General features: G+C 37.4%; 1 long non-coding RNA gene across 2 annotated transcripts; it reads right to left on the reverse strand.

Annotated features, from left to right (window-relative positions):
* Positions 1–1,352: 1,352 nt before the first annotated feature.
* Positions 1,353–20,721, reverse strand: LOC107671878 (uncharacterized). Of its 2 annotated transcripts, XR_001632268.1 has the most exons (5): positions 20,617–20,721; positions 20,462–20,536; positions 12,553–12,609; positions 12,146–12,437; positions 1,353–2,202 (listed from the first exon to the last, which is right to left on the reverse strand). It is a non-coding gene; the product is annotated as an uncharacterized LOC107671878 (long non-coding RNA). The 2 variants fall into 2 exon arrangements; XR_001632267.1 differs by lacking the exons at positions 20,462–20,536; positions 20,617–20,721 and having other exon boundaries at positions 12,553–12,958.
* Positions 20,722–21,932: the final 1,211 nt, after the last annotated feature.

Raw genomic sequence — 21,932 nt, forward strand, 5'->3', positions numbered from 1 at the left:
ACTTTGATATATAATAAATATATCAAATAACAGGCTTCCATATTTTTTTGTATCTACTGAAAAAAGTTTTTCACGGTAACAAAGGCAATAAAAAGTTAGTGAGTGTATCATGTAAATGTAGTTTGTGATTCAGTAAAAAAAAAAGATGTAGGAGGAGTTTTAACAAGGGTTCACCCAAATATGAAAATTACCTCTTGATTTGCTCACCCTCAAGCCATCCTATAGGTGTATATGACTTTCTTCTTTCAGACTAATACAATCTGAGTTATATTAAAAAATGTCTTGGCACTTCCGAGCTTTATAATGGCAGTGCATGGTGGTCAAGATTTTGAAGTCCAAACAAGTACATTCATCAAACATAAAAGTGCTCAACAGGGCTCGGGGAGCTTAATAAAGGCCTTCTGAAGTGAACTGATGTGTTTATGAAAAAAGTATCCATATTTAAAATTGTATAAACCCTAATCCTAAACTCTAATCGCATTCACAAAAGAGTGGCGTTCCAGCAGATGACGTAGGACGTAGGCAGAGCCCAAGAGAGTGCTCACAAAGTTCTTCAGCTTATAAATAATATGAGATAAAAGCAAGCATTTTAAAACTGAGGGGAAAAACGGAGATCCAATTTTTCAGGGCCAGAACCACCAATTCTTCAACGAAACAAGACCAGGTCTGGCACCAGCACTTGTTTGGTTGAAAAAAAATAGACAAGACTATGTAAATAAAAGTCTAATTTTTCTGAGAAAGTATCTTGTTGTCTTTATTCTAATCAAATATTCTAATATCTTGTTGTCTTTATTCTCAGGCCTGATGGAGAAGGTCACACATGATGATAAATATGATGATCTCCACACTGTTTAAACATAAGGTGCTTTCAAGTCATGTCAGAAAGATAGTATTTATGAATGCCACCAAAGTTATTACAAATAAGAAACTCTGAACATTCTTTAAGCTCAGAATGATAAATTGTGGGTCTTCTCAGTGAGAAAACATGTCAGATGCAAATACTGTGTTTTGACTGTAAATTTGTTTTTCAAATCATTTACAATGTTGCATGTACAAAATACCATAATATTGTACAATTACGATATGTGAATATACAACAATTCAATTAATAGAACATTCATAAACTGAATAAAAACAAAAAGTAAAAAAAAACTTGCTTAAAAAAAGTTATCTGACGAAAGTGACTTGAATGCAAACAACTTCTCAAGAGGACTTGAACGCACCAATCCCACCAAATATTATTGTGAACAAATGTCAGTCCATTCCATCATTCAGTTACTGACAATATACGAGAAAAATCCTATTTATAGTCCTACAGTATTTATAAATCTAACCGCTTTACAGAGGCTCCAACAAAGAAAAATGCACTCACTATATGGAAATGAATCCAAACTGTTGTTGTAGAGTAATACAGAATCATAAACGAGTTGTTTATCATTTCGCAAGGCCGCATTCACAAAGCTTTACCCGCCTTTGCAAAATTGCTGTGGCAACATCACCATCATAATGAATACCAATAACTCTCTTCCCCTCTGTGATGAATATTACACCAAATTAATCTTCTTAAGGCGGCTCTCAATTACAGAACCGCATCACCCAAACAATGATTAATATGAACCTATTAGTATGAGCTGAGGTTCAGGATTATTAATGGCGGCTTTGCAGTAAAAAAAAAAAGAAGAAGAAGAAGTTTGGCTCACTCTCCAGCTGCAGATTCATGCCGTGGCAGGATAGGCTCCTCCAGCTGGGCAGTCTGGAGCAGGGCACCCCCTGGGGGACTGGAGGGCCAATTACGGAAGATAATGATTCATCACTGGTCCTAATAGAGCCCCCTCTCCTCCTGGTGACTAATTAGGAGAGTACGGCTCTCAGGGTGGAGGGAGCTGGGGATGAAGGGTATAAGCGGAGCACAAGGCCAAATTTGGGATGATTGCATGGAGGATGGCCGATCCCTCCCGGGCGGTGCATGCGAGCTCTCTATTACAGGACATAATTGATATTTTCATGAAAAATTAATGGCGGCTGAACGGCGACAGCCTCTTCATTTTCGCCAGCAGATGAATGAGTACAAGGGGAGGGACAAAACATGGCAGATGAACAAAGATCCATCAAGGGTCCGCATCCTTCGAAACCGCTGCGAGAGGGATCACCTTCCTCTGCACTAAGAATGAAGTTTGCGGACATTAAGAGGTTTTCTTGTTTCTATGGAGACAGAGTGGTAGGGATAGCATATCAATAGAGTAGACAGCAGATTTGGGAGAGATATTGCAGTCAGTCAAAATGTAGTATGTTAATACCACAATAGCTTATTATCACAAGCATGTTTTTGAAATGAATAATAGTACAGTATGTTGTGGGAAACATTGAAATATGTTAATATCCTACATAGTTTTTGTAAGATTATAATAAATGCTTTTTAAAATTTCATAAATGCTGTTCTTTTTTAAAGTAGTAAAAAAAAATTGTATTATGGTTTCCAAAAAACTGAAACAACTGTTATTTTCAACATTGATAATAATAAAAAATTTTTATTTATCTCCAAATCAGCATATTGAACTAAGGATCAGAAGGATCATGTGACACTGAAGACTGGAGTAATAATGCTGAAATTTCAGCTTTACCATCACAGGAATAAATTACACTTATAAATTACACTTACACTTATACACAAAATATATTAAAATAGCAAACAGTTATTTTAAATTGTAATAACAGTTCACAATAATACTCTTTCAACTGTATTTTTATGTGCACGGTCCTTATGTGCATGGTTTGACTTGTATGTACCCCTAAGTCTATTTGAAATAAAAAAATAAATAAAAAAATACTGTATTTTTATAAAATACAAATAAAATGCAGATATGATGAGCATATAAGAGACTTATTTAAAAAAAAATCAAACTTTTGAACAGTGGTCTACATATAAACATTATGCAATATTGTATGAAAAAGATTGATAATCAATTGTGCGAATCAATTAAGACAAAATGACTTGTGATCAGTTATGATTAGTTGTGAGTAATATTTGTAAAAAATAAAATATATTTACACAGAGTCCACAAATTAATGGAGAATCACCACATATTAATGTTTTAAATATCATTTATGTTTATTTATATATAACAATTATTTATTAATATTTCTTTAAAGGCATCTTTTCTGCAAGTACGATTTAAGGCCAAATAGTGTGAACATATAAACACTAGCCACAGAAAGTGAGAAAAAAACCATTAGCATAGCCTCAGGAATTAAAAAAAAAAAAAAGTCTCAACTGACCGCCACTCACTGGACATTTCACTTTGAAAGTGTCACAAAATGTGCAAGCAGCAACGCAATATCATTTTACAGAAATGTCGCCACAGGCACGTATTTGCAGTGTGCGGGGAATGATGAATTCAGTGGTTTTCAGTGCAGTTGTGGGCCTTTTCCCTCCCTTCTAAAAGTGCACTTATAACTTTATCCACTTCAAGGACACACAATTGGATTATGATCCCAGCACCAGAAAGAAATGAGGTAATAGAGGCCAAGGAGAAAAAAAAAAAGTCCTCATTATAGTGTGTATTCTAAATGGATCTAAATCACAAAGGGACTAAAGCGTATAGTTTGAATAGTGAGATCGGCAGCAACACTTAAGAGGACATTAAGTGAGCCAGTGAGTAAAGTGACAGCAATTCTAATCATACCAGATGCTCAAAAGCATTATGTATGAAATAGTGATACTATTCAATCATAGTCACAGAAAAATGGCATCTTTTAAACATGGAATCCTGCTAATGCCATTACATATAAACAGTGATTTAGATGATAATATGTTCACCAAAGTTACAACTAAACACCCCCGACCCCAAAACTGAGCATACATTAGAAATCATCTTCCACTCTCACCCACTCAAAACAAAAAAAACTCCAATTTAAAAACTCTCAGTTTTCACAATGAGTTGAATGTGTTCTGCTGCTGCTCATTTCAGTAATATTACTATCTTGTTTAATGTCTGCCTCTGAATCTCCCAGGGGACGAATGACTGTGCTTCACGAAGGAGTTTTTTTGTGGATGATTTGCATTTGATCCCTCACTGGAAATTCAAACAGCCAAATACATTTGCAGCTGGAGCGTGGTTCTCGGTTAGTTAACATTTGCAGTACTGAGGCAACAGAATAACAACTCAAAACAATGGCGCAGAGTGAAAGGCGAAATTGTTCAGGGTCTCTCTTCGAAGCCGTCAGCGGTCCACAATCGGTACAGCCAATTGCCTTTCTAAACTCTTGCCTCCCCTAAATTGTTGTCAAGGGTTTTGCAAAGTGATGCTCTCTGAAATTAAACAAGGAGAAGGAGAAAACAATCTCAAACTTTGGCTAATTTATCGGGAGGCTTCAATTACCTTGAGGAGCTAATTTTGTCTCCCCAATCATTGACTGAGAGATACTGCATGGTATAATTCATATGGAATAATTACATTGCCACGCTTTACGTGACAGTAATATGGAGTTGGAGTGATGGGGGCATCTTCCAGTCAGGGCGCAGAGAACAAACATATTCCCAGCAGGTCTAGTTAAAGCTGTAAAATTGAACTTAAGTTGTTATCATATTGCAAATAAGTGCAATAAGGTGCCCAAGATAGATGACTGTAAGCTAAGCAGGATCCAATTGTAAACAAAGCAATAATTTAGCATACTGAGAATGCAGCAGAAATAAGAGCCTCTGGCTGTTACAACATGCAGATACGAAGCGCTTGATTGGTTTAAAATGTGCCTTTGGTATTCTGGTCTCGCACAGAGCCAAGAAAAACACACTTGGATTGTCTCTCAAGGAGGTTTAATAATAATTCCTGGAGAGAGGTATCCATTAGGGATTCATATTCATCTCAATGGTACTCGCTCAGCGGGCGCATGACCTCCCTGAAGTTGAAATCTGTCATCTGTGTGCATATTGTTTTAAGCCAATCACCCAAATTGCAGGAAAATGACTTCATGATGGTTGATAGAGGAGCGATATTTGATATATTTGACATTTGATTTTTTATCCATATACAGTATGTGTATGTATAAGATAATCTATATATCCAATCAGTGTTGTTTTAGTATCAATAAGATACAATTAGTCTGTATTAATCTTTTGAAATAGTTTAGCTGGTATTAATTTTGTTGTGTATTTTGGGCATTTTTATTAGTAATCATTTGAAAAGTTCATTTGCAAAAACAGATAACTCCGTTTTTAACTATTTTCAAAAATCATGTTTTTTCATTGTGCATTCCAATTAATCTTAATCAAACTGCAGTTGGGTTATTTTGATTAAGTAAAAATAACAAAAAAAAAATACAGCTAACTACCACAATAAAAGCATAACAATAAAAAAAACATGATTTTTTACCATTTTTAAAAACAAAGTTATCTGATTTTGCAAATAAACTCTTCATTTGTAATACAACATCGTTTTTTTAATTAATTTTAATTTCAGTTTTAGATTTTATGTTAGTACATCAAGTTAAACAATGAAAATGAGAAATGATTGACTGAAACAACTAGCTGAAATAAAATCAGTTTTTTATAATTTTTCAAATAACATGTTTATGGGTTTAGTTTTAATTTTAGTTAACTTTTAGTATAATAATCCTGTATATAATATACATATATCTAGGGTTGGGTATCGTTTTTTTTTTTTTCTATACCGGTGCCAAATCTATACTTTTAAAAATGATGGATTGGCCATTAGCACTATAAACACATGATGTCTGTTTCATTCATACTGGACGCCAGAGGGCACCCTCACACAGAAAACACATCAGATCACAAAAGGAAGCATTTGACTGGTGTGGTGGAGTAAAAAGTTTATAATATAATATATTATAATATAAGGACAAATATTTCAATCGATCGCTCAGGCATGGCACCGAAATCTGCGTTCTGATTCGGTTCTAGTACATACTGGTTATATGGGTACCGGTGCCATATTGGTACCGGGTTTCGGTACCCAACCCTACATATATCCCTGTATCTAATAAATACATATTCCCTATAATTATTATTTTTTAAATTTAATTTAATATTTTTATTATTTTTTAATTTAACAATTAATGGCTTATTCTGAATGGCCATCACTGGAAAAAGATTATTTTTAAGAGTTAACTGAAAAAAAAAAAAGCATGCATGAATTTGTGCTCTTCTGTAAACAAGTTCGTCCTGAAGACTGTTTTACTGGATTTATTTGTAATGGCAGAAAGTGAACAAATGGTATTACTTGCTGTCAGCATCTTTAACGTTGGATTACCTTGGTTATGGTACTGTTAAAATTTCACCAATTTGGATCACAGAAGGAAAATTCTCAAGAGCCAACCAAAACACACAATGGAGCGCACACAAATGAAAGGAAATCCCAACCTTGCAACTATATTCTGAAGCGTTCAGCCAGTGACTTTGATGACATTTCACAAAATCAGAGAAAAGGTGGAGGACAGGTCTCTCTTCACCCACACTGCCTCACTTCCAATAACAGTCATGCCTCAAGATCGACTCCATGAAGGCCAGCAGCTGATGCAAAACCTTAGATTCAGTAAAGATACATTCTCCCAGTCTGTTCATACAGCATAATGCCACCAGGACCGGGAATTATTGCCACGATAAAATTCTGCGCAATATCACAGCCTTATTTCATTCTGTGTAATTAGGAGCAGAGAAGAAACATTCCTCATGCAGGAGCAGAAAATAACATCTCTATCTTTCCAGTTGATGAGATTTGCTTCTTATTAAGGGCAGTTTATTCTTCCACCGCTGAAAGGCATGAGGCACAGAACAATAAAGAAACATAATAGAAGAGGAGGATTATTGGAGATTCTTTCCTTCCCTTCTCCCATATCTAGTGTTAGGTGTCTGACTGCTATTGACCAGAGTTTATTAACTTCTGTAAGAGAAGGGAAGAAGAAATAACCTCAGGTAAAACCCAGGATTTATCTTCCTTTACAGAGTTTTCGTTACTGTCATACAGTCCCTATGCTGAGTTCCCAAATCGGGTTCCTTTTGAAGCAAGAAAACGGTTCCTATTGCCTGAGCAATAGTTCAGGACTTGGGTAAATTAAATTCAAGAGCACAGTGTTGCTAACACAAAAGTACCAAAAAATACCATAGTGTTATTATGTTTTGTTGTTGTTGTTGGATATATATGTGTATGCTGTTAAGGATTTGGTTGTTATTTCCTTTTATACTATTTATTTTTCAAATTTTTTGATATTCTTTAAATGATTTATTACGTTGTCCATTTTGAATGTGTATCATGTTTAATTGTTGGATTTTTGGGTTTTTATTAGTTTATACGTCTTGTGGTAACAAAGTCTTTTATTTTGACATTCATCCATGTAAGCGGATATTGCGGTGTGCTTAAAGCATTCTAGTAAGGAGCGCAGCTAAGACGCACATGGTCGATTCATTCAAAGGTTTACGGTTAAAGAGAACTTCAAGGATTTAGCTCCTGGTTTAAATGGAGAATAAGGTAAAATATTGACTTTGTTATCTGTATTGTTTTGGATTTCTTTTAATTTAGTAATGGTTATTTGTTTGTATGATGTTAGGTGTGTTAAATCGTTGTTGTATTTGTATTTGATGTATGTTTGTTTCAAGGTTTATTTATATTATGTTTTGTGTTTGTTTTCTTTATACAAAGCTCTTACGGTGATTTGTGATGTCTTATGGCATTTAACGGTGATTACCACAAATCTACGGTGACGGATCTTTAATAAAGCTCATTATGAATCATCAGTTGAAGAGTCCAACATTTTTTAAGCCAGGAAGCTACAGTAAGAGCTTACCATCGTCGATCCCTTGTGCTGCTCAATGAACGCCATGGATGGTGAAGGAACTTTAATGTTGGCGCGCTCGTTGGGGGCAGTGTGATTGTTCACTTAACGGATCAAGATTAAAGCGAAGTTTCAGCGAATGGACCGATTTAATGAACTGGTCGAGAGAAGATAACTGTTCCAAAGTGTTTGGTGGATGGCAGTGAGTACCAAAGACAAAAATTAATTAATTCTAAAGTGACAAATCTGTTCTCACTTGTTGTGCCTGATTTAAAGGTTAATGGACATTGCTGCGTGTGTAGTTTGCCTGTTAATGGATTAAAGTGTATTTTAATATTAGTTTCACATTTAAGAGTTAATGTTTTAGCACATGTGGTTAAAGTGAATTTGCTGAATGTACGTTAATTAACTTGAATGTTAAATGTGAATAGTGTTTCTAATTTTGGTGATTTGCAAATATAAGAGAAAATGTCGAAATCAGATGCAAGTGCAAAGGAGGCAGATAGGCAAATTAATAGCCATGATGCAGAAACTCAAAGTGAGAGTGTACGCTATTCAAAACGTAAGCACGTTCCTACTGAAAAAATGTTAGCCTATCAGCAAGAAGAGTCACAAAAGAAGGAGAAAAGGATTGTGTCTCTATATAATCAATGGAAAATAGAAGCCCGTAGCGCACGTGAGCATCTTAAATCAGATGCATTAGAAACTCAATTAGCTATTTTGGGCGAGACTTTGGAGACAGCTAAACATAAGGTTTTGTGTGCTTATGATGAATTTAGGCAGCATGTATCACCTACTATTGAAATGAGGAGAAAAATGGACGCGTGTGAAGCAGTTACAGCTGAAATCATTAAAACTGTTAATGAAAGAATAACGGGTGTAGATGGAGACTGATGGTAAAAGGGAGAAAAGGCGACTTCGTACCTTATTAGACCATCAATATGCCCGCTCAATCTTTGGTTCAACGGTATCACAATTTAGTCAGAAAACTAGTAACTCCAGCCACCGCTCTGTCATATCAAGTTTAGAAGCCAAACGTGTAGATGCTGCAGCAGAAGTAGCAGCCAAGCAAGCTGCATATAATGTTCTACTAGAAGAATCAAAGCAAAGAGAAATAATAAAACAGCTAGAAGAACAACATAAAAGAGCTCTTGATGTTGAGATAAAGGAATTAGAGCAAATTCAAGCGCAAAGAGATCTGAAGGCAGCTCAAACTAAACTTGAAATCTACAATCAAGAAACTGAGAAAGAAAAGACTAATTTGTCCAAAGATTGTAGCAGTTCAAATGGATCAGATTCAGATTTGTCTCTAGCAAGTATGAAAAAGCAAGAAATGTTTCAAAAGGTGCGTCACGACACCAAAACGGCAACAGTTGAAGCATCAGCGACTGATATACCTCTTCTCATTCAAGCATTTCAAGATGGCATGTCTATGAGCAAGCTGCCGGTGCCAGAACCTCCTGTTTTTACTGGTGACCCCATTCATTTTATTGAGTTTAAACAATCCTTTGTGGCACTTATTGACAAGAAAACCATCTCTTCTGCTGATAAGATGTTTTATCTCAAGAAATATGTGAGTGGTCCTGCTAGAAAAGCTTTAGAAGGAACTTTCTTCAGAACAGATGAAGAAGCCTATCAAGATGCATGGTGCAAACTGAACAATCGTTATGGTCAACCGTTCATGATACAAAAGGCGTTTAGAGAAAAGCTGGCAAGCTGGCCCAAGATTTACCCAAAGGATGCCATTGGTCTTCAGGCTTTCTCTGACATTTTAAATGCATGCCAGGGTGCCATGCCACATGTCAAACGTCTCCAAATTTTAAATGATTACCAAGAAAATCAGAAACTTGTGTTGAAATTACCTGATTGGGCAATCAGCAGATGGAACCGTCAAGTCACGCAATCTCTTTCTGAAAATCATGAGTATCCCACTTTTAAAGAATTTGCTGTATTTGTGTCCACTGAATCAGAGATTGCTTGTAATCCTGTTACTTCCTTTCACATTCTTTGTGCTGCAGAACCTGTCACTAAGAAGGCAAATCTGAAAGAGACCAAGAGAAACCGAGTTAGAGTTTTCACTACTCAATCGAACACAGAGAGTCGAAAAGTGATTAAATCTGTGAACAAAATTCTGTGTGTGCTTTGTCAGGAAGATAACCACCAACTTGACCGCTGTTTTAGTTTTCTCAGCAAACCATTGGAGGAGCGACGGAAATATGTCCAGGAAAGGAGGCTTTGCTATGGATGTTTAAAGCCTGGCCATAGCGCAAAGGAATGTTGCTGTCGTCCCACTTGCAACGTTTGTAAGAGAAGACATCCAACTAGTTTGCATGATGAGAACTTTGAGAAAACGATTAAGATTTTACCGTCTGCAGCTCTGTCTCAAGAGTGATCCTAATGATGCAACAAATGCAACGGCCCTGAATGTAACTGGAGAAGAGCGAAATACGTATACTTCAGTTATTGTACCTGTCTGGGTGTCCACAAAGCAGAATCCAGGTTATGAGAGATTGGTGTACGCACTTTTGGATTCACAGAGTGATACCACATTCATTGATAAAGGAGTGTGTGATGCTTTACAGACCACAACGTTTCCAGTGCAGCTGAAGCTCACCACCATGCTTGGAAAGGATGAGTGTCAGGACTTCAAGTTAGAGCATACAAATCCGGTAACTATATTGATTTGCCACCTACCTACACCAAAGACTGCATACCTGTTAATCGTAGCCACATTCCTACTCGTGAAGTCACTCAAAACTGGAATCATCTTACAGCCCTTGTGGGCAAGATACCTCCATTGCAGGACTGTGATGTTGCTCTCTTAATAGGATACAATTGTTCAAGGTCAATGGCTCCCCGAGAAGTAATAGTCGGAGGAGATGAGGAACCCTATGCCATTCGGACAGATTTAGGATGGAGTATAGTAGGTTGTTCTTCACCACATTCCGATATGTCTGCAGTTAGTAGATTGTGTCATCGCATTACGGTTAAGGAGCTCCCTTCTATCACACCAGGTGATGTAATTAGTGTCCTTGAAAGTGAGTTTAAAGACGCTGAAGAAGAGAGCACAAAGGTGTCCCAGGATGACATTCTCTTTCTTGAGAAATTAAAGGAAGGTATACAGAAGAATGTTCATGGCCATTACCAAATGTTTATACGTCTTGTGGTAACAAAGTCTTTTATTTTGACATTCATCCATGTAAGCGGATATTGCGGTGTGCTTAAAGCATTCTAGTAAGGAGCGCAGCTAAGATGCACATGGTCGATTCATTCAAAGGTTTATGGTTAAAGAGAACTTCAAGGATTTAGCTCCTGGTTTAAATGGAGAATAAGGTAAAATATTGACTTTGTTATCTGTATTGTTTTGTTTTTCTTTTAATGTAGTAATGGTTATTTGTTTGTATGATGTTAGGTGTGTTAAATCGTTGTTGTATTTGTATTTGATGTGTGTTTGTTTCAAGGTTTATTTATATTATGTTTTGTTTTTGTTTTCTTTATACAAAGCTCTTACGGTGATTCGTGATGTCTTACGGCATTTAACGGTGATTACTACAAATCTACGGTGACGGATCTTTAATAAAGCTCATTATGAATCATCAGTTGAAGAGTCCAACATTTTTTAAGCCAGGAAGCTACATATGCATGTATACGCACACACTTCAGTTAAAAACTTTGGGGTCTTTGGGTTTTTTTTATATATTTTTGAAAGTCTCTTATGCTTATAACCTTCTTTAAAATAAAAATATATATATTTTTTAAAGATTTTTCATGAAAACAAGATGCCAATAAAGAACCTTTATTTTTTAGAGGTAATGCTTCATTTATTTGATCAAAAATACAGTAAAAGCAGTAAAATTGTGAAATAAATATTATTGAAAACAGCCGGTTTCTATGTGAATATATTCAAAATTATAATAGTAATTTATTCCTGTTATGCAAAGCTGAATTTTCAGCAGCCTTTTACTCCACTTCAGTACTCCAACTTCACTTCAGTGTCACATGATCCTTCAGAAATCATTTTAATATGCTGATTTGGTGCTCAAAAAACATTTTTAATTATTTCCAATGTTTCCAACAGTTGTGATGCTTAATACTTTTGTAGAAACTGTTATTTCCAGGTTCAAGTTCAAAACAATAGCAATTATTTGAAACAGGAATTTTTTGTAACATTATAAATGTTTTTACGGTCAATTTTGATTCATTTAAATTACTAAATGTGATTTCGCACTGAAATTCCTCTACAAATGTGATAAATATTCACATCTAGCCAGTAAAATCCACCCTCAAACAATCAATCAATCATGTTTTCTGCAAATTCACAAACAATATTCCAGTCACAATATTTATCAGGCCACATTACCAGTAACGCAGCGCCGTTCCATGCATCCATCATGCAGTGAACGTGAGGCTGCACTTGCCCCTGGTAGTGGAGCACAGATGGACGGATTGATCCTCTAAAAGCAGGATCATCTACCTCCCACTGCTAATTGCTGATAGCCAGCAAAGTAATGAGTGATGAATTCCTGCCTTCAAGATTCTGCTGATTAAGCTGTCTGGAGTGTTGCAGAGGCAATACGTGTGACCAGAGATGATCACTCACGACCGCCTTCCTCTAGCTGACAAGTGTTTGAGCCGGCATAGTCCTCATACATCTATCATGGGTACAAAACACATTTTAGAAAAAGACGATGCTGTTTATATGTGTCTTTGAGTAGAGACGCTTATTTGGGGATACTTTTTCTCCCAAATGCCAAAAATTCGACTTACCTGACGGCCATTGCTTTCTGTTTGAGTTGTGAGGTCAAAGGTTAGATGCAAGTGCTCCTATGAGACAAAACACAGATTGAGTTTGCATTCTACAGGACCACAAGGTGTGACGCTAATTTGAATGGGAATCAGGAAGTCAGAAAAATGTATCTCCCTGTCATCTCCAATCCACCCTGGCACAACGTTCTGCCCCTCCGCAAAGGCGGCAGGGGGAAAATAAAACAACAACAGTTATTAATGAGGTGTTGTGCAAAGGGCGCGCATGCATTCATTTCCCGATAGCAAATCCACTTCCTTAATGGCATACACAATTACTTCAAGAGGCATTAATACACTGAACGTGAGCGCGAAGCTTCACTTTAGCATTTCTAAAGTGGAGAAGGCTTTTGGCTAGCGTGAGTGTCATCTTAAGAGCTCCTTGGCTGATTAGACCGCATACTTTAACCGTTCTGAAAACATCATCATAAAATTTCTAAATGTCCTCACCGAAGTATATGTTTGCGAGTGAGAAATTGGCTGAACAAGAACGAGAGCCAAATCAAGCCTGAGCTAATTGCTGTAACGCAGTCCTTAAAGTGTGACAGAATATATATTAATCTGCCTGATGAGAGTTCATTAATCAAGATCAGCATCTAAAGCCATTTTCCTCTCAGAGGAAATATGCAAATGGCCTCTAATTTAAATACACACCACAAAGCTAAAAGAAATGGACTTAATTTTCTAGCCAGTGCGTAAAGAATGACCGGCGACCGCGGTTCTAAATTGAGACACCAGCCGGGAATGATTGCTATATAGCTGAAGCCATATGTGGATGAAGTCCACAACATCCAGGCGGTCAAATCCACCTCAAAGGGAAGCTGTGAGATGGGGAACTAGCCTCACCAAAGCCTGCTAAACACAGGCAAAAGTATGAGAGTCACTCAGCCAGAACAAATATTAGCAGAGCTAAGTAATAATATTAGCAAATATAGTGGGATGCGCTTTAGCCCCTTATGTAACTAGAGCCTTAATTGCCTACAAAGCTTTTAAGATTACACTTTAGTACCTTCTAGATTCAAAGAAAGTGACTGTTCAATACAAGCAAAGAAGTGTCAAATCATGCCAAGTGAACATCAAGTTTAGCTAAACAGCCTTTGACTGTTGGCCAGTGTGAGTTATATTTTTAATATTATTGTGATTGTTTTGAATGCATCAGGTAGAAAGGGTTTGAAAAACCTAGATTTTTTTTTTTAAGAAAATGTAACATATAATGAAAAATATTTTTTCAGACATGAATAAAAATACACAAATTTAAACATTTATATACAGGGCCTAAAATTAACACTTGCCAAGCGCCAAATGTGACTAGCCAGTAAAAATCGGCGTTGGTGAGTATATGTAACAGTGTCAGTCACCAGTTGGCGGGTAAAACTTTTACGAAATATCAGGGTTGCCAACTCTCACGCATTTGGCGTGAGACACACACTTCCAGGCTCTGTCTCAGCTCTCACTCTGCCCATGTAAATCTCACGCCAAACTGGCAACCCTGCTTGCGATGTGAAACAAAGTATCAGCTTTCAAATTTTGTAAGTTTTAATACTAAATTCAAACAAAAAATACCGTTTTGAAGCACTTAATGTGGCGTAAATCGTAAAATGTAGCACTTCAGTTAAAGCCAGAGCTATTGAAAAACAGAGTTGCGACAAGCTTTGATCTCTCCAGCATCGCCACGCGGTCACGTGGTTCATAGAGCTCTCCAAACAAACCAACATTGACAATACATTTGAATGGGTTTAAGTAGGATAGACAACAGCTTCATTATACAGGTATTTGCAGCAATTTTTGGTAAACATTACAGCATATTATGCATTGATTATTACTTCGTTGACATTTACAGTATCATCTTTATTCTGGTTTTCTTAACCCTCAGGTATTGATTACTTATAATGTGACCATACAGCTTAACTATTTTTCAGTTAAATAAGTGTTGTATATTTTAGTTCAATAATATTTATTTAATATTTTGAGGAGATCTTTTGGTACTAAATACTATTTGTGCAATAATTATGGTCCATTAATATTTCTGTTACTTATATTACAATTAGTGTAGTATTTAAGGTTAAAATAGAGAAAGGGGTTTTAAATTCCTAAGCAAAGAGGCAAATTAGTAATTTTGTGGTAAGAAAAAAAATCATTTTCATTTGTAATGCCATGGTTTACCCACTAGGTACCTGTATGGCTCTTTACTAAATAAATCTAGAATATTGCAGGTCATACCCGCTTACTTATTTTTAAGTTCTTCATTTGAATAAATATTTAGACATGATTAAACACTAGATTTTTAAATGAGAAACTTGAAAGGCATTCAATCGAATATGAAAAATATTATTTTATTTTTTTATATAATTATAACTTTACATTTCAGAAAGAAAATTAACATTTAATGAAAATCACATTTCTTTTATATTTATAAAATAAATATTCATATGTAATATTACATTTTAATATGGAATTTTTTTTCTGACATATACAGTATATGAAAAAGTGCAAAAGTTGAATATTTTTTTATTTTTATTTTTTTGTAATCAATAACCTTGCAATTATCAGAGTAAATCGTCAATATTTCATGTAAACAGCTTTAATTTCAGTGTTTATTTGAGGGTGTCAAATCAGAACATGTTTGTGCTGCTCTAGCAAGTCTTAGCAAAATGTAATCAACTAGCTCATTCTGAATCGTAATATAATCCCTAAACCTCAGTGCTCTAGTGCACCTAAAGGCTCCGCCGCCAACGCTGAATAATAAGAGGTCTCCAATACGAGATCATACTTCGGACATGGACCCCCACCCCAGCAACTGCACACCCCCATGCTCAGGGTTCATTTCCTTTCCACATCCCGCGAAGGCTTTCAGAAAATAAATCTCAAGGACAATAGCTGCCATTAATTCACTTATTTACTGAGCGGGAAAAGCTAATCAAATTCTGCCGCTGCTATCCGTCCTTCATGCATTTGGCTCTCAAATTAACCTCTCAGTGGCCCTTTCTGTGACTGAAGAAATGCTGATATGCAACGTGCCCTCCTGGAAGCATCCCTCCACCGAGAAATACTCTACAAGGGCTGGTTTAACCTGATGACTTCAGTTTGAAATTGCTACAGATGAATGCCACTTGACTTATATTACTATATAAGTATATTTTACAAAAAATAAATTGCAAACGAGCACACTAGAAAAATAAGAGCTGCATTCAAGTGATATACCGCAAGTCCCTATTTTAATTAGTTTCCTGTGTCAACATTGATCAAAATTCTTTTCTATATGTAATCCTCAATTGATTGAACACTCTTCATGTGCTCTTGAGTCACTGCCATTAGAAAGTCTCCATTCCTATCTATCTATCAATCTATCGAGATTTCCCAATAAACTCACATAAACAAGCCCCCCAAAAAAGAAAACCAGTATTTGATGTGTCAACTTTTATCCGGTGCCACAGAACAGAAAAGGTGTAAGCGGCTTTGGTTACACCAGGACTGTAAGTCCATGCAGTTCCACCAAACCTCAGAAACATGAAAGGCCACATGTAATGTTAATTTAAATCTCCTCCTGCGTGTGAGCCCTGCTCTATCAACTTCTAACTACAGAAGCTTCTCTGAGACCTGATGCACAGGAACATCAGAGGACTGAAACTCTTTCCCCTAAGCAAGCCGAGAGAAATAGGCAGGGTGGAAATTGCATTCTCACCACTCCCTGCCAAGTGCATTTTCATATTTCCATCCCCTTATCATACGTCTTTGAAAGCCAGGAGAGTATGGGGGCCAGTTGTAGACTTTGCAGATCTCTGTTTGAAGCCTTCACAGCAGACTTCCTTAAATGGATCCAAAATGAGCCAAGAAAACCTTCATTGCTAGGTGTCCAAGGACCAATTTTGGATAGCTGATGAACGAGGACAATGTAGGGACACAGTATGTTTGGCTTGAGACAAAGTAACAAAACACACCCCACCATTTCTTTGATATCAGACTGTCAGATGCACAAGGCATATTAGTCCTCTTGGGGGTGGATGATATTTTATCCCCTTCAAAACAGAATATTAAAAGAAGCCTCAATGCTGGAAATTTGCTTTTGATAACTTGACTGGGGTTGTTATCTTGGCGAGCACAGTTGCCTCCAATCTGGCCCTTGGGGTATCATCATTTCTCACAAACAAGACCTCCAGTGATCTCTAACCAAAGACAGATGTGTCACTGTTCAGTTTGAACCATCAGACACCATGCAAAAGTTTAGCCATGTCATGTTCCTGACCCACAAATACACCGTATTACTGAAACCCAAATGATATGAAAAGTAATAAAACCATTTCAGAGTGCGGCAGGAGAGAAAGGTTGCTGGGTTGAATTCTCAGATGTGGTGCAACAAAGCTGCAAGTTTGTGTAATGTTTCTCTTCTTTCTCTACCAATGAAACTGTGCCGTCACCGAGGCAATTAAAGAGCAAGTTCACCCAAAAAAAAAAAATTCTGTCATAATTACTAACCTTCATTTTGTTCCAAATCCGGAAGACCTTCGTTAGTCTTCAGAACACAAATTAAGATATTTTTGATGAAATCTGAGAGCTTTCTGATCCTGCACAGACAGCAATGCAACAGACACGTTCAGGGCCCAAAAACGTAAGTACGTAAGTAAAGACATCGTTAAAATAGTCCATGTGACATCAGTGGTTCAAGCTTAAAGGGATAGTTCACCCAAAAATGAAAATACTGTCATTAATTACTCACCCTCATGTCGTTCTAAACCCGTAAGACATCCGTTCATCTTCGGAACACAAATTTTCTTTGCGTACAAAAAGTATTCTCGTTGCTTCGTAAAATTACGGTTGAACCCCTGATGTCACATGGATTATTTTACTGATCTCCTTGCTACGTTTCTGGACCTTGATCGTGGTAATTACATTGCTGTCTATGGGAGGGTCAGAGAGCTCTCAGAATTGATCAAAAATATCTTAATTTGTGTTCCGAAGATGAACGGAGGTCTTACGGGTTTAGAACGACATGAGGGTGAGTAATTAATGACGGAATTTTCATTTTTGGGTGAACTAACCCTTTAATTTTATGAAGCTACAAGAATACTTTTTGTGAGCAAGGTTAAACAAAAATAACGACTCAATTCAAAGATTTATTCTCTTCCGTGTCAGTCTTCACCGCCATTTACAATTCCACGAAGCATACGTGTGATGCTGGGCCTTGAACATGGAAGTTCCATTGCTGTCTATGGGAGGGTCAGCGAGCTCTCGGATTTTATCAAAAATATCTTAATTTGTGAAGATGAACAAAGGTCTTACGGCTTTGGAACGACAGGAGGGTGGGTGATTAACGACAGAATTTTCATTTTTAGGTGAACTCTCCCTTTAACCATTTGTTACTCATGGGGTGATGCTACACTTGGCCCTGCTACAACCTGATTACAATTGAAGAAACTATCTGGCAGAAAAATATGCATTCTCATGGAAAAAAACTTGTTGACACTCCAAATCCTTGCCATCCAGTGCCTTTTTATTGAATCAAGACAAACAAACTTAGAAATGATGACCAGGGCCGCATTAAGACCTCAATGGGCCCCGGGGCTATGACTTACTGCAGGGCCCCCCGTCACAATAATGATATAGCTTAACATAGGATTTTTATCCAATCAAAGTTTCATAATTCTTGTTACCAATTCCAATATCTCAAAATAAAATAAAAATACTAGCCTATGTAAAAACAAACTTACTGAAGACAAGTAAACAGTCATGAATTACAATAGAACAAAGAAATTGACCTACACTCCAAGTAACTCAGTTATCAACAAAAGAAGATGATTACATTTTGATGCTAAATGCTAATATACATCACTGTGGCGAAAAAAAAAATCATCTCGCAGATTGCATTTGAAAAGAGCAGTGTTTGCAAAGCCAAACTCTAAAATCATTAGAGTGCCCTCTCCTTGAAGGGTGAGTAATACTTGAGATGCAGGATGTTTCCTCTTCTGTCAAGCTTTTCAGCAGAGCGCACATCCCTCATAGGAGGTTCTCTTTACCGTATTGACTGGGGATAAGTTTGTCACTGGATCCGGATTAAAGTCTTAGGCCTATCTGTAAAATGGAGGAGAAAGGAGGGGTGGAGGAGGGAGGGCAGAGATTTGTTTACCTATATTGGCTGCTGTGTACCGAAGGAAAGCGGTGGATGAGAGAAGGAAAAAGTAGGACTCCTGTTCCAATGTCACCTCCAGATTGGACATCTCAGCCGAGACAGATAACACACACGGCGCTCTTAATTAATCATCAGCGCCATATCGATGTGTCAATAAGCCCTCACTTGTCAGCTCACCAGCCGCCCTCCATTAAACCTGGAAGCCCTGGAGTTCTAATTTAGCTTCTCCTGCGATGCTCCATGGCTGCCTGAACGCAGTGCGGCAACCTACGGCACGTCACTCAAGCCAAGCTCTCAGGCACATTTTACGCTCAAAATGTTGAAGGACAAAAGCCTCCTTTCCGCTTCAGATGCCTTTCACCTTTAGAAAAGCTTTCAATCAGAACCAAAATAGCGGTGTTTGCTCTCGAACCTAGCCGAGAGACGCTTGCAGATACGCAGACAATATGATGGTCGCAGTGGACAACAGTGTCGCTTTACCTTTGGAGCCGGCGTTTAATCCGCTTCAAATCCTATTAGAAAAGAGATGGAGCCTGTTCGGCCCAAATGCAGATCAAACGTTACCTATGTCTCTGTTCTCACCAAATGCAAATGTTGTTCTACCCCCGAAACCAAATGAATAGTAAATGAACGAAACATAGCGGCGGAGTTTGCATGCAGATTACCTGCCCAAAGACCTGAGCCTAATTATTATTCATGTTTACAAACTTTCATCTCCTGAGGACGGCCCGGCCCGCGACGGCGCATACATAATGAGCAAACAGACCATGCACTTCATGTGGATCCGGACATGCATTTATTCATGTAGCCCACACACACACACACATATTCACTTACAAAACACACAGCGCTCGTTGTGTCTCAGGGGACCAGACATTTATGAAGACGCCAGTTCGATGGCATTATGGCAGCATTACGCATTCTTGGCTGCAGCTTCCCCCCGATACGACCGGTGTCCCGTCCCACTTCTGCATTGCTTAAGAAGGCCTGTCTCCACAAGCCTCGAGGGAGATGCAGGAAGAAGCCTTGGCCGTCACGGTCTTGCGCGGCATCCCGGCACCGAGAGGCTCTCGTGGATTCTCAAGCCATATGGACGACGGCAAGCAATGTGTGCGCATTTGTGCGAATGTACAATGAGGCAGGCTGCAGAATAAGAGAATGAAAACCCTACGGATGAGACAGCGAGAGCTATTCCTCTGGCCACGGGTTCTCTGTGGGCTATTGATTGAGTATGCTTAGACCCTGGGGCAGACTATTTTTCCTCTGGATCCCTTTTCATGTGTGCGCTTGTGTATTTGCCGGATAAAATCTTCCATAAAGCATCTTCAAACTCCTCTCATTAACCTCGTGCCACGGCGGATGTGGTTTATAGCGCTCGGGCTTTGAAATGTAGGGCTGTAATTCCAGACTTACATGTTTCAAAGGCTGATTTCGCATTCTGCATAGCTTCCAGCTCTTATATATAAATATCTTGCAGTTAAATTGAGAGACTCATAAGTCAATGGCTGCAAAATGTAAGAGGTTCTATAAAGTAAAGATCAGTGTGGTGTATTTGATTTGTCTTTAGTGAAGATGGGCTCCTCAACTTCATTATGAAGCAATAAATCATTCTGAGTACGCTAGATTATAAAATATTAAACGTGAAAGACTCACACTGAGGTCTGTGGCTATCAATAAGATTTAGGAGGTTAACATCAATAAAGTATATATATACACAGAGTTCATATATATATATAATATGCACTTAACTGCATGCTTTGCACTTTTTGTCCTCTCATCAAATGTTTGTCAGTTTTGCTCTATTTTCTGGCCATCTGCTTGGGTCTGAGGGTAAAACAAAAGACAGATTATTCAGGGTAGAGGGTCTGAGTAAAGTTACAGCCCCCAACCACAATCCCACTCACCTTGGCTACATGCTGCAGGTCGTGACACTTAAGGGTGCTTCAAGGGTTTTGTGGATGACATACTGTCCTGGATAGAAACATTAACACTCCAAAGGGCCATCTGCAAGAAACCTGTGCAATTCTTGTGTTAGCCTGCTATTTTATACCAATTAAAATATATTTAAAATATTAATATAAACAATACATTTGATGCTGATTAAAAGCAAATATTACATGGCCATTTTAAATGATTTAAATTCAGATTTATAAAGAATGCATTGATTTTTGTACAAATCTGTGCATCTGTCAAAACACCATACATAATTAACAGTGTTATACTATTATCCATAATAACATTAATTATGCATTATAATATTACTCATGATATCATAATTTTATCAGCTTAATGGCAGCATACTGTCTAATTCCTGAAAATATTACACACATCATCACACCAGTGAGAACAGCGCTGATGAATAGGATTAATAATACATTAGGGTGCAACTTTGTCCTTGAGCCCGACCACTGTACTGAGAAGCAGGGCTTGAATAACTGGAATAACAAGATTTCAACTGCTAATTTTAAAGGGCTGTATTATGGAAAACAGGATTTGCCTTGCTTTTCCGAAATAAGCATGTACTATGTACAAATGTACAAAATGTATACATACCGTACACAATGAAAAAAGATCATATATTGAAATGCAAAAATGGGCCATTGGGAAACTGTCACAGTATTGACGTCTACACCAAAAGCATATTAAGAGAACACATATTTACAACATATACAAAAGCATCAAAACTGACATGTAGAAATCGAAGTGTAAAAAGGTACGCTTACTTCATTGATTTGCAGCCATAAAACGATTGAAAGTTCTTAATTTTCATGGAGATTTGACCATTTTAAAATATGGCGATATGGCGTAATTTTAAAAGTGAAAGCAGCCATTGAGCAGTCTTTAACATAATACAAATGATTTTCTTTGCTCTTTGTAAATGTAGACATATGGTGCACATACAAAAATGGGAAACACTCACTGTTATTGACGTCTGAACACTGCCCAAACGCTGCAATCGAATGTAAGGAAGAAGGTAACTGTACCCGTAAACATTTTTCTGTCATAAATGACCTGTCTCTGCCTGTGTAAAGGACCATCTGACATACAACATATGTTTGATGGATACTGCAGAAAAACATCATAAATACAGCAAATAACATGTTCATGATGAAGCATGATGCACTGCTAGGACTTAGGGCTGGAGGATATGGCCAAAATTTATATCACGATATATTTCTTAATTTCGGTCGATACGATATAATTCCGATATCGATATGAA

The sequence above is a fragment of the Sinocyclocheilus anshuiensis genome, unplaced genomic scaffold (assembly GCF_001515605.1).
Source record: "Sinocyclocheilus anshuiensis isolate Anshui unplaced genomic scaffold, SAMN03320099.WGS_v1.1 scaffold1089, whole genome shotgun sequence".
In the NCBI taxonomy this organism is placed as follows: Eukaryota; Metazoa; Chordata; class Actinopteri; order Cypriniformes; family Cyprinidae; genus Sinocyclocheilus; species Sinocyclocheilus anshuiensis.